Genomic DNA, 13332 nt, shown 5'->3' with positions numbered 1-13332 from the left:
TTCTGACGACCCCTCATGTCTAGCTAACTACCCCCCCATCTCTATTCACCCCAGGTTATCCTGGGGTCTTTCCCCTCTCCCACCTTTATCTCCACCTTTGGCATTCCCCAGGGCTCCAAACTTCCTCCCTGGCTCTTTAACATCTATCTTGCTCCACTTGCACAACTACTTTTCACTTTTTCCCCTTCCAGTGTTATGCAGATGACACACAACTCTTCTTCAAACTTCCCTCTGATCCTCTCCTTATTTCCTACATCATTCCGGACTGCCTATTTGTCATTCATTCCTGGTGTGCCTCCAGTGATCTCTGCCTCAATTCCAGCAAGACTGAGATCCTTCCCAATTGGACACCTGCTCCCTCTTTCTTCCCTTCACTCTAGCCACCTTCTATGGGCTCTCCCCCTTCTCCTTCATCTGTAGCCAGAAACCTTGGAGCCATATTTGACTCCTCTCTTTCCTTCTTCCCTCACATCCAGGACCTTGCCAACAAGGCCCACTTTCAACTACACCTCCTCAAAGAATCATTCCTTTCCTCACTTTCCCCCAGAAGCTCAATGTCTTTAGAACTCTGGTACTCTCTAGGTTGGACTACTGCAGCAGCCTCTTCCTTAATCTACCATGTTCATCTCTACGTCCCCTCCAGCGTGTCCAGAATAGGGCTGCAAGACGTTTCCTTGGCCTCAAGCCCAGCGACCGCATCTCTCCTGCCCTAAATTATCTCCACTGGCTCTCAGTTGCTGCAAGGATAACATTCAAATCCCTCTACATCATCCATAAGGCTTTCTGGGGCCAGGGGCCTCAATATCTACAACTGGCTCTCACCAAATACTCTCCCTCCAGATCTTTACACTCCTCTGGCGCCAACTCTCTGGGTGTCAAGTGCTTCTCTAAACAGTGAGCTGGTGGTCGATCTCTTTCCTCGGCTGGCTCCGTCCTCTGGACCAGCCTCCCCCTTCCTCTCTGTGTTGCCGCGGATCTCCTCGAATTCTGGAAGATCCTCAATACTTTCCTTTTCACCTCCTTCTTACTCCTGCCTCCCTTGCTAATCCCCACAGTCACTGAGATTGGTGACCAGGGTCCTTATGTGTCCTTCTGGGTCCTGGCCTCCCCCTCCTCAATCGACTTCAGCCTCCACCCACTCCCAGTACTTGCCTTTGGGCGCCCACTGGCCTGTGCTGTCTCACAGGCCTGCACCTATTGTATTGGCAGTTGACCACTCTTACCAAGGGATCTCTGCCAGGCACTTAACAGCTGCTTTCAAACTTACTCCCTAGCACTTCCCTCCTTGGAACGCCTAGCACTTACCCTCTCCCTCATCCCTTCTCTCTCTCTGCACTTTCACATTCTGAATGCTCACAAGGCCTAGTAGGACCACTTCTTTCTTTCTCTTTATTGTTATTATGTTTGCCTTTCATTCCCATGTTCCCTCCCTGTTGCCCTGTGGGCTCTTTAAAACACAATTTACTTGATGTATAAGCGCCTTACAAAGGCACTATAAAAAAATTAAAAATAAATAAATATTGAGTAGGTCATCCGGCATGGCAATGTGTTGGATAGAAATGCAGAGGGATGGATCAACTGGCTAGCAACATGACCCCATGACCCCACCAGCGGCCGGGCGGGATGCGCAACCACTGCAAATCATGCAGTCCTCAAGCTGCTCCCACATACTGGGCATGGAGGCCAACATCAAGGCCCGGCAGGCTGATCTGAGGTTTCTGCAGGACTCCCTGCATGCAGATGCTATGGAACAAAGAGCGGCCCGAGACGTGAGATGTTGACATCTCATAGATTTTATTGCCGTAAAATGGAGCTGAATGATGAACTCTCAGCCACAAGGACACTGCTCCACAAGGAGATGGATGCCTTGAGGTGGACACTGTCCCAGCAACTCGATGCATCATGAGTGAGCATGCATACAGACTCTGTAACCATTCATGACGAAGCACATTGTGACCTCACCGCCATTGGGATGCTGGTGCATGCATCCGTGTCACAGCTGGCCCTGGCCTTTGAACTGCATGGATTGGATCCACCACCATGCCCACCTGCAGACCAAGCACAGGATGGGGGTCCAGCCACCCACGCCTCCTCAACTACCATTGCCATGATGTTCATGAGCCCATGGAGGGTTTTTATTCTTGTATCTTTTTTTGTCCACTCATGGGGATATTGACATGCACACTCTCCCGCCCCACCCCCTACCCCGAGGGTGGACATCTTTTTACCCCCAGTTCAGGATGTACATTTCTTTTTACCTGACCGTTGTGGTCTGATTAATGTATTTTATAACCCCTTCATCGGGATGAACCCATTTTTCTTATTTTTTAATAACCCCTGTCCAGGATGAAAGCATGTGTTTTTTTTTCCTCTCAAAGGAATCATGAGTGCTGTACTAGAGATGCAGCCATGCACAGTGGTGTCAACTGCCATGGTTGCCTTGAGAACAACAGGATGACATGCGCAGGTAACAATGGGTTGATGAACCTTTTACACATATGTGCTGGATGCATGATTTGCTACTGTGGCTAGTGACAAACAATGTCCCATGTTGTTGCAGAGGTCCTGATTCATCCATTGACTGCACTCTGTGGGAGGTTCGCCATGCACCCCTTCACCTCCCTAGTCACCATGCCCTCTGCCAGGCACTGGCCCTCCTTCGAAGAAATGTGGAGGTACAGTTTCCGGTAGAGATGATGAGGGAATCACTTCAGGGCAGCTCTGTCAGCATGTATGAGCACAGTCTCTCATGTTATATCTGTATTAGTCATCACCACAATATTTTCATGAATTCTCACTCATTTTCTTTCTGGGGGTGTAATGTTTGAGTCATGGTGAATGTCAGTGCAGATGTGTGTTTGTCCAGATGCATGTGGTACATCGTCCACTCCACTTACCTTCTGTTCATCTGTTGTCCCTGTAGGTTTTGCCAGTGCATCCAGTGATCCTAACTCACTTCCTGTGACAGTCACGTCCAGGGTGTTTGGTCTGTTGGAGGGTGTTTGAACAGCTGCATATTGTCCTCATGTCCATTTACAGTGGCGTGCAACAAGGAGGGTGTTGGTGCAGGGTATGGGGATGTGGTTGGAGGGGTATGCAGTGATAAAGTTGCAGCAAACATGTTGCCTGTGCAAAAAATCGCAGCAAAAATGTTGTGGTTTGACCCGGTAAAGGTGTACCCCATTATACCATTTAAGGGAAGCAGGGGTTCCAGGGGTGTCCCCCACTTCCCTTAAATGGTATAACAGGTCCAGGGGTTGCGGGGGTGTCCCCCGCAACCTTTACATAGATCGCGGCGGCAAAACCACTGTCTTTTTGCTGCGATATTTTGAGTCCACTGCCATTGTTGCTGCGATTTTAAACCATGGAACCGTTGGAGGCACTTATTTGCGGGCATGTTGCGGACGTGGGTATCATTTTGGTTTACATGGCATGGTGATTTCTGTATGTGATGTGAAGCTGCTGATTGACCTTTCACAGATGGCCTTTGTTTTCCAGTCTGCCCTTCCCCATAACTTGCTTTTGTCCTTCCTCGTCCCCAACATATGCTAGTTTTATATCTATGTTGCTTCCAGACTCTCTGACCATGTTGCTTTTATTTATGTGTTTCTGTGTCTGTCTTCCTCTCTTGACCACCTTCTCTCTGCCGTCATCCACTGTAATGTCCTCCATGCCGCTCCTCATCTCCTCACCTGCCGTCTCCTTCTTGCAGAGTCTGGAACTGGGTGGAGTGTATTTTGGTTTCCTTGTACTGAGGTGAGCAGGTCTGGCTTCATGGGTGCGGGAACACATGGGGACGGTAGGCTGGTGGTTGTATGCTTGCTGTTTTTGCATTTCAATCAGGGAGGCACTGGTTACAGGGGTATTGTTGTGAGGGAGGCTGTCACTGTAGGATGTTTATTGGTGAGTTGTCATGAGGGTGGCCCATCCGGCTGCATGAGTGTTGGGACACATGATGTTTGGAGTCTAGTGAGTGAATGTTTGCAGTGTTTGCATGTGTGTTGCCTGCCGAATGGCTTCCCATTCAATCATCTGTTCATGTCAAGTCTACCCAAGCTGGCAGTCAACTCTTGGTCTTCTGCCCCTTCTGGGTGTGGTGTTCTGAGACAAATCCACACACAGCACAGCACTGTAGGCCATTTGGGGGATGCCATGTTCACCACAGACACCAGACACACGCCATTGGCCTGGTGTTATTGTTTGGCATGGGGACATGTTCCATGCCTGGCACACCGGCAGATATTTGCCTGTTGACTGATGCTCGGTGCATCTCAACATTCCCTTCAGTTCCCAGCACATTGGTCCCTGTTAAGTCCTGTCCTTATGAACTCTCCCTTCCTCTTGCCTGTTCCCTACAGTCTACAGTGGCAGTCTCCTCTGGCTCCTTTTCTAATTCCTGTCTCTTGTCTGCTTATTCCATTTTCCTTTGGCCTGCCTTCCTGTATGACTGCTGCCGCATTGACCAGCTGCCTGGTGCGGAATCCTGTATTCACTGCAATTGATGAAATGTTTGCATTTCTTTTCTTGGACTTTCCAGCATCGGCTCCCCTGCCAGTGTGTACTGCGCTGTCCTGATGCCACGTTAATCAGGGGATGTCATTTTATGGCATTGGGAGTGCTTCCAAGCGGATTCCGGGTTTCCATACTCTCAGTGTTCTCTATTTGGGTTTCCTCTCAGTGTCATTACGACTCAAGCCAGATCAGTGTATTCACAATATCCCCTCACAAGGATAAGGGATAAGTGGTAGCTGGTACTTCACTGCATAGTACTTGAGGGGGCAGGCAGTGTAGGTGTTGTGGGCGGGGAAGGTGTCACTGTGTGGGGTGATTGAGTTGCAATTGCCTGAGGTATGTGGATCTGACTGCATGGGTTCGGGTACACATGGTGATGGGTGGATGGGGAGTTCTTGTTTGCATTTGTTGCATGGCACTCAGTGGGGCACATGTTACTGTTGTTGTGGAATTGTTTGCTTGTGCTGTGTGCTTCATTGTGGACGATGTAGGGTTACCTCACAACAGAAAGATATTGAATTCACCGCCCAATAGGGACAAAGGCTAGATGCACCCTTTTTCTGGAAGAAGAAGAACTTTGTTTTGTAATCAAAATATGAAAATGGAGGCAGGGTATATTAGACCACTGCCAAAGAGCTCTCTATTTTAGTCAAAGCAAGCAGCACGTTATAACCATTTAAGTCATCATATCATATGTGACACATTTCATGTACAGTGTACTGCCACTGCCTTCATTGGCTACAGCCTATTATTTGCAGGTTTAGATTCACATAATGTCCAGTACAGTATCACAGTGGCCCTCTCCTCCAACTTCTCCACACATGGGGGATGGTCTCTTCAACTTGGATCACTGTGAAATGATTGGTTAGGCTTTCAGTTACTCCACCCAATCTTGGGGTCCTATCATGTGATGTGTACCTGGCCATCAACATGAACTCAGTAGATAACTTCGGGGTCAGCTTGGTCTCTGCAAACAAGGCAAGTGTTTTCTCATTCCAAACATGCAGGCGCCCCCATCAGGCCTTCCAGCCGCAATCTTATTGATGTTGGCATCGCCCTTTGCTCTCCCCGGAACAAATGGTGGACTTTGTTATTCTCTGTTATCCCCTTTGTCAGGTGCTCCTCCCTAAGGGTAGGCTTCGGGTTCCTGCATGTCACACTGATCCATCTGATTCATGAAGGATTTATCCTGGGGTGCGCTGGTGTCATAAATCTCAGCTGGTGTTTTGGCAGCTCGGTACCTCTGCCCTGGCTCCCATGGGTATGACCTTCAACATCGGCCACAGCCCTACACCCATTTGACTACTCACATTCTTGTCTAATTGTACAAAGGTGTAACTTGATATTTTTGTATGTGTGTGTACCTGCTTCTCCACTGCCTTGCCTGGGGGTTGTGATGTTATATTCAAGCAACAGAATAGGCCTTGTTGTTCTGTGTTTCCAACACAGACTGTGAGGATTGAGGCCTGTGCATGCAATGTATTGTATGTGACACTTCTGCAAAGCAAGAGGTTCTTTTCACTTGAATATTTATGTGCTTGCTTCTACAATATACATGTCTCCCGCCATTCACCTCTACCCACGATATTCCCCCCTGCCTATATGCCCACACCTGTGCATTCCCCACGTGATAGTGTTCATTCCACAATGTGAATCATTTGGGAGGGGCTGGGATCTGAGTGTGCTTCACGACAACAAAATGGATTCTGTTGGTTCCATTTGCTTCGACTGTGTTGGTGTTTGGTGCATGTAATATTGTGTCTAGCGGACACACACAGTTTGACTCTTGTAGACACACATTCTCAGGGTATGTTAATGGGCACAGAGGATATGCCATAATTCATCATTGAATGGAACCAGGGCTGTGACCTCACCGTGTGTGCTCCATAGGGGCAGGTTTTCATGTAAAGTATTTTTGCACCAGCTGCTTGCATGCAGTCTCTCCCTGTGCCCTTTGGCCAACTAAGGGCAAGGGTGGTGCCTGTGGCTGAGGGCGATGTCCGACCAGCATTTGAACTGGTACGCCACGCCATGAGGTTACATTGTGCAGCACACATGCTGTGACAATGATTTTACAGACTACTGGTGGGACATAGAGCAGTACCCCACCAGATTGGTCTAGGGAGCGGAAAACTTGACTTAAGCACTCTTAATGTATGCTCCACTATGCCCCTTGTAGCCACATGTGCTGCATTATAACTTACCTCAGCTGGTATGGCAGGATTCCTGTATGGCATCATCAAGAACAGTGATAGCGGGTAGGCACTGTACCCTGAAAATGTTTACATGGTTGTTATTGCCACTTATTGTCATTGTCTGTTGTTCAGTGTGTGACCTGCATGCACGCAAGCATGTGCGTGTCTGTTCATACTCACTGATGAGCCAAGTGTTGCCATATTTTTGCAATGTCAGTGCCCAGTAGCATGTTAACTGGCTTTAAATGTAGCTGTTATGCGTGCTGCCAGGGATATTGACATTGACTTGCATGATCACTCCATTTGCATTGCAGATGGCATGCATGTTGATGGAATGCCAGCGCTTGTGATTGCTGTTTATGTGCCCTGTCATTCGGGGTGGAGTGGTGCAACATGTGTACAGTCGATGGCTCCAAGTACGGTTAGAGACTGTCTGACCGCAAAGAAATCCTGGCACACTCTCTGCCTTTCCTCCACTGTTCTCGCATATATATGTGCCTATGCAGAGAAGCACATGATGTTATGCAGGCCAAGACCTGGTGGAGACAGCGGGATTGTGCGGCCTGGGATATCCCACCAACTATGCAGTGGTGTGCTGAAAGGAGCCTGTGGCAATGAAATGTAGTGCTGTCAGCAACTTTTCAAGGGGGGGGGGCTGGGAGCAGATGGTGGGTGCTGCTAGGTCTTGCTCCCGCTCTGAGACAAGGTCTAGGATGACATGGGGTAGGAACCAGTATCTGGCATACACCTGGTCATCAGGCATCCCAACAGTGTGGTGTGTGTACTAGAAATTCAGGGCCTGGGCATCCTCCTCCTCCTTCTGTGTCCATGTACGATGGCTCCCACTATTGCAGCACTCATCGTGCTGTACAATGTTAGTTTGGTGTGCATTGTATGCTTTATACGTGTTGGATCCTTTGCGTGGTGAACTTTATGACTGCTGTCATGTGGGGGTTGGATCACACTGTTTGCGTGCGATTTTTCCCGACGTGAGGTTGTGCATTGGAATCCGTGAATTTGTTTGGGTTTGCGATGAATTGGGGGTGCCATTGCGTCGCGTGTCCCGTCACTAAACATGCCCACATGATTCCTCATTCTACGAGCAAAATGGGGCACATGCATATTCTACCCCCTATTTTTATCTGTGCGCAGGCTTCACCCATGTTCCGCAAGGAGTTTCGCACAAAGCGCTTGGCTGCACGCAGAGAGGTGCCAGACCAGGGCAGAGTCCCTGCTTGTTCCAGGAAAGTCGTGCAAAGTTGATTCCATGAATTGAAGAAGGGGGGTTTTGTTTGCAGAATGCCCTGCAAAGTCCCTATTTTCCCTGCAAAGTATTCCATGAATCGGGCCCAAAATAGGCACAAAACCATCAGATTTCATAAAAACATTCAAGTAAGCAAATCATTTTCTCTAATTAACAAACTATGATTGGCCTAAAATGGAACCCCGCAAAAGCATGAAAAGCTGTTAGGAAATAAAACTTTCACTGTTTTAGTGCAGAAGGCTTTCACTTTGTTTATTTGTTTATTTGTTATACACCTGAGCCCTCAGGCATCAGGGTGGATGAACCATAGACAAACAGCTATTAATCCAAAGCAATTTACAATTATATAAACAATAAAGTCTTTAAGTGCTTCCGAATGTTTTTGGTAGGAGATTCAAAAAACAGCCCTAATAATAAACAAAGTCTACTAGCAGTTTCAGGTCCAATGATGCTTTGTAAAGATCAACACAGAGGGCCAAATAGGACGGCAAATTACTTCTGTAGAACCCCACCAGTATACAATCTGTATCCTTCTGAGTGAGCCACTGGTCAATCTTAATCCTTTTAATGATTTTGAGGTCGGACATTCTTCCAACACCCAGACCAGTCTTCTGGCACAGCAATGCCAGCACCTTGTTCCTTAGGGTGTCTCTTGGTTCAAAACCTGCTAAGGTCTCCACATTAATAAAGTTCCTGTGATCCATTACAGAATTCCTCACAAAGTCTTTAGCAATTGGGGGCATAGAGGCTTTGCTAACACATAGTCGTTTAGGGAAACAATGTTTAGGGTTGATGGTATGCTGTTGCAGACGGTGTACAAAGGCCTGGGCTGGATCTCCTGAGTGTGCCAGAGAAATTGGCCTAGATACTTGTGCTGGCTGCCCCCTTACATTGGAAAGATCGGAAGTTAGGATTTGGGAATCAGGTAGAACTGCTCATGCCCTTCCCTTTCCACAAGGGTTAATTAAAGACCTGCAGGGTCAAACAACTCAGATCGCATTGGGTTGTTTGATATCTCTGGGTCTTAACACCTTGAGGGTTGTTCTTTTCTATATCGGTAGGATGATCCCACTAACAGGATTCATCTACCTTTTCTGGCCGAAAGTGTACCCCAACATTGTCTATCACATCCAACCATGCAAGGAAGTCTGAAAGATTATTAAATAAGTTAAATTCCCCCATTATTCTGTCCTTCAGTTGTGACCACTGCACAGGACTACTGTGGGCCAGTTGATAGACTTGTTTTTATGTTCTAAGATCTCTGTAAAAAAACTGCAAAGCAGCCTCGCAGTAACTAACCGAACACTGTTCAGTGTTACTTGTCCAGGAATTGATCCTTCACTGTTAACTTCAGGAGCATTTACTGTGTGCATGGGTGACATTGCAACATCAGTCCTTGGTCCCAGCTTTCCAGGGTAGCCTTCTTAAGAGTGCATCCTATCTCTCCAATATGAGCCGACTCATCAAACAGTTTCATGTTAATTAATGGTGAAACTGACAAACAACCAAAATCAGTTCCCTCTTCAATAGAGCAGGATCTTGTGACTTGCAATCTCAACCTTCTCTGGGCACTCAAGGCCACTACTTCCGTTCGACATTTGTTTTTAGGTGGAGGGGTTATGTCTAAAGCCACCGGTAATATGGGCATTTTCTTGGCTTCAGCTTTGGTGGTGGGCATATTAGGCATAAATATGGGACAAAAAACAGTTCGTAATACAGAAAATGGAAAGAGAGATAACAAAAGACTATCCCGACCCTCACACTTTCCTCGAGGCAAAAAACAGCTCAGCCCGGTATCGATACAGTCAACCCTACATAAACCTGCGAGCACTGTGTCGGCCTTCCTTACCGAACACCAAACACCACTCAGGCCTTAGGGATACACTGTCAATGGCTCCAAATGATGTCAAGTTAACCCTGCTCCACCTAAAAGCACAATGCTGCGCCTTGCTCAACGATTGGGGAACCTCTAGCTGCACACTCTGCTTCCTGTTGTTCTGAAGGCTAGAGTAAAGGAACTAAGGATAAGCATCTGCCGCCCGTTCTGGACCCAGGAAAGGGCCTCTTCCGACCCCCAGTAGTTTGGTGAATGATTGGAGACAGTTAGAAATAAACTTTATGTGTGCTAGTGAAAAACATCAAATAGATCACTGAAATAGTGTCAAGTCACAAACAGCTTGTCTCCACCACACTAAACGTTAACCATATAAGTTCATTGATTTAAAAAATCAACTTCACAGGTACACAAAAGCCAAAGCAGTGCTTCAAAATCCCCAAAACATCACAGAAGAAATGTCACCTCTGGAGAAGAAAAATGCACTGTCTACAACATCAAAAAAAGTTTGACAATACAACTTACAAACAAAAGGACTCTACCTTCTAGTCCACTTGTGTTAGTAAGATTATACATAGGTAGCTATCAACTCAAGGGATATAGTCTACCATGGAGTTCATGATCCTAACTTTAAGGTGGAATATACCCCGTATTAGTACCCAGCAACACGAATCCACGGGATACACTTATTGTGGATTAGCTCGTTTCCCAGCCATACCACAGTGTAATCCCATGGACGCACTTGCGTGCATCGTGCGCCGGTTGTCGTCGTCTTTTACTTTTTTTCCAGGCGACCATGGAAAGGAAGAAGGGACCACACGTAGTAATTGAACCACACAAGTAATTGGAATAGTCGGGTTGTACCAGAGTGGCCATATGATTCAATGAGATGTTTCAAGTAGAATACATATAGAAACAGTTACTTGTCTCTAAATAGTGGTCCCATATGTCGGGTAAAGAATGGGGATGCTTAACAAAATAGCTGACTATGAAAGAGATGCATGTTGTTGAAAGGAAGGAATATTTTGTCCATGGAATTTTACATAATGGTCTTTTGTATATCAAAGAGGAGCAATTTCAAGTGTATTTATTTGTTATGCATCAATAAAAAAATATAACTGTAACTGTAATTGGTTTCTAAACTTTCACTTTGCTGAATGCTGATTATCGCCTCCAAACAAAATAATCAGAACAGGCCAGAAACAAAAGAAGGAATTTTTCACGAAAAGCACAGTAATCAGTTATGGCATTTAATTGAATTTTTATTTATGAAAAACATTTGTTAATTTGTTTCAAGAGCATTAAAATAAATAACATGCATTTTTCTTATTATGGAATTTATCGAGTGTGGACCTAGCTTCTGGTAGAAATAGACCAAGTTACAAATCATAGGGGAATGAAACAGTGAGGAAACCAGAAATACAAAGGACTGGGAAGCTAATAATGGCAATGTGGGTGGAGGGAGGCAATTTGGCAGCAATGGGTCCACAAGCAACTAGGGGAGGAAACAGGGGGGAGCAGATCACCCAGTCTCAGGTTAGGTGGTGACTGGAGGGTGTCTGGACATATCTGTTGGGGAGCCCTTCCTTGAAGAGGTGAATTTTAAGTTCCTTTCTGAAATGTAGATTTGAAGGGACAAGTCCGGTGTTGACATAGAGGTGGTTCCAGGGTCTGGGGGCATAGACGGAGAAGACCTGTCTTCTAGTTCTTTCCTTCCTGCACCGGCAGAGTTCAAGTCTACACATGTGCTTACGTCTTTAGGATCATAGACCTCTGGAGAAGCTCAGCTTCTCAGTTGAGGTAGCTTGAGAATTCACAGCAACAGCCTTTTAGATGATGTAGCAGTATTTGAAGATGATAAATACTGGCAGAGGAATCCAATGCAGTTCATTGAAGGACGGGATGCTATGGTAGAATTTGTGGAGTCCTTGGAGTAGTCATTTGATGAGTATTTGTTTCTTCATGTTTTCTTTCACGGGAGTTTACTGCCTCCTCTTTAATGTAAGTCCCTGGCTTTCATAGCCTTATTACTGCTAATAAGACGTAGAGAGCGGCCATCTTGTCACTGCTCCTTTTAATTTGCCATGCTCCAAATCTATTTGAAATGCATTGAGCAGAATGACTTTTCCAAAAACAGTAGCTTAACCTTGGAGTCAAAATAATGGCTGCCTCCCTTATGAGAAGGAATTTGGGAAGCATGCCAAGGGACAAAGAGGTCAAAATGATGTGCAATTATTGTGATGACAGGAGAGTCGCAGGGATATCTGACCTGACATGCAAATGCAGCACGCTACGTTGCAAGATCAAAATGCCATTTTTTTTTATGAAGACCAGATTCTACTTGCAAAGATAACATGTTGGGAATGCCATGTTTTAATATCATCAGGCAGAAAAGTAAAGTTCCCTTTCCTTAGCTAAAAAAACAAAGTTGTGCTTATAGCTCTTATCAAACAGTCTCTTCGACGTCTGCATAACTTCACGTATTTCAACAAACTGTCCTGCCGAGGGCAGAAGATTAGTAATGCGCATGTTTATATTTATGGAATCATGGCCGCGCGCCCTTCGAGCGCGGGAGACGTTGCACCAGAGAAAACTCCGTGCTTGCATTTTTCAGGCGCAGCGCTGACCTAGAGTTGAGTGATCCCAGCCACAACATGGATGACAGGACTGTGACGCCGAAACTGATAACGCGCAACAATCATTTTTCAATTTTGGATGATTTAACGGGCCTGTTCATGCAAATTAGTAACTCATGTGCGTTATAGGTTATTTTTATTACACGATCGGACCTATGAAGGCACATAAGAAAAACAACTTTGTATTTCTACATGACAACTAAACTCTAGGACACATTGAAGTACTGGCATTATAAGTGTAACTGTACGTCTCCGGTTAAAGGGATTGCGTGTTTTCGTCACTTTATTCTAATGGCCCCGACTAATTTCCCTGGTGTCATTCACAAGTTCCTCTTCATATCATTAAAACATCGTATGGTGTAGAGTTTGTAATGCGTGCACTACATATTGAAGTGAACCTAGAATCATCCCACACTGATCAGAATTCATGAGAAAGGTCCTGGGAGAGGCGGTGAACGCTAGTGAACAAATAAAGCCAAACAAATGTGCCCGCCAATATGCGAAAAGATGAAACTGAGTGCCTGGGATGGGACCCTGACCACACGGTTCTGGTCTTCAGAGGTGTCTGGTGCCTTGGAATGGATGGAGCAGCAGACACAAACCTGTGAGTGGTAATAGGTTGGTGAACACTGGGTCAAGAGCAGACCTTACTTGACATTGCCTGAAAATCTTGCGTTCTGGGCAACAGAAGTCACCGTGGGGCGGCTGGCTGCTGTGCGCATAGTGTCTGAAGGGGCTGAGTTTGGCTTTCTTCCAGTCCATTAGTGGTGGTACAGGATTCCTATTGGGCTCCTCCTTTTTGGTATTGGCACTTTAATGGCATAAGCCACCTAATTGTAAAAAATATTGCTACTAAAAAAAAGAGAAAGGGGATGTTGGGAGCAGTGTATG

This window comes from Ambystoma mexicanum, chromosome 5p (assembly GCF_040938575.1).
Source record: "Ambystoma mexicanum isolate Mex_15411 chromosome 5p, UKY_AmexF1_1, whole genome shotgun sequence".
NCBI lineage: Eukaryota > Metazoa > Chordata > Amphibia > Caudata > Ambystomatidae > Ambystoma > Ambystoma mexicanum.
Note: the sequence above shows the minus strand (reverse complement) of the source record.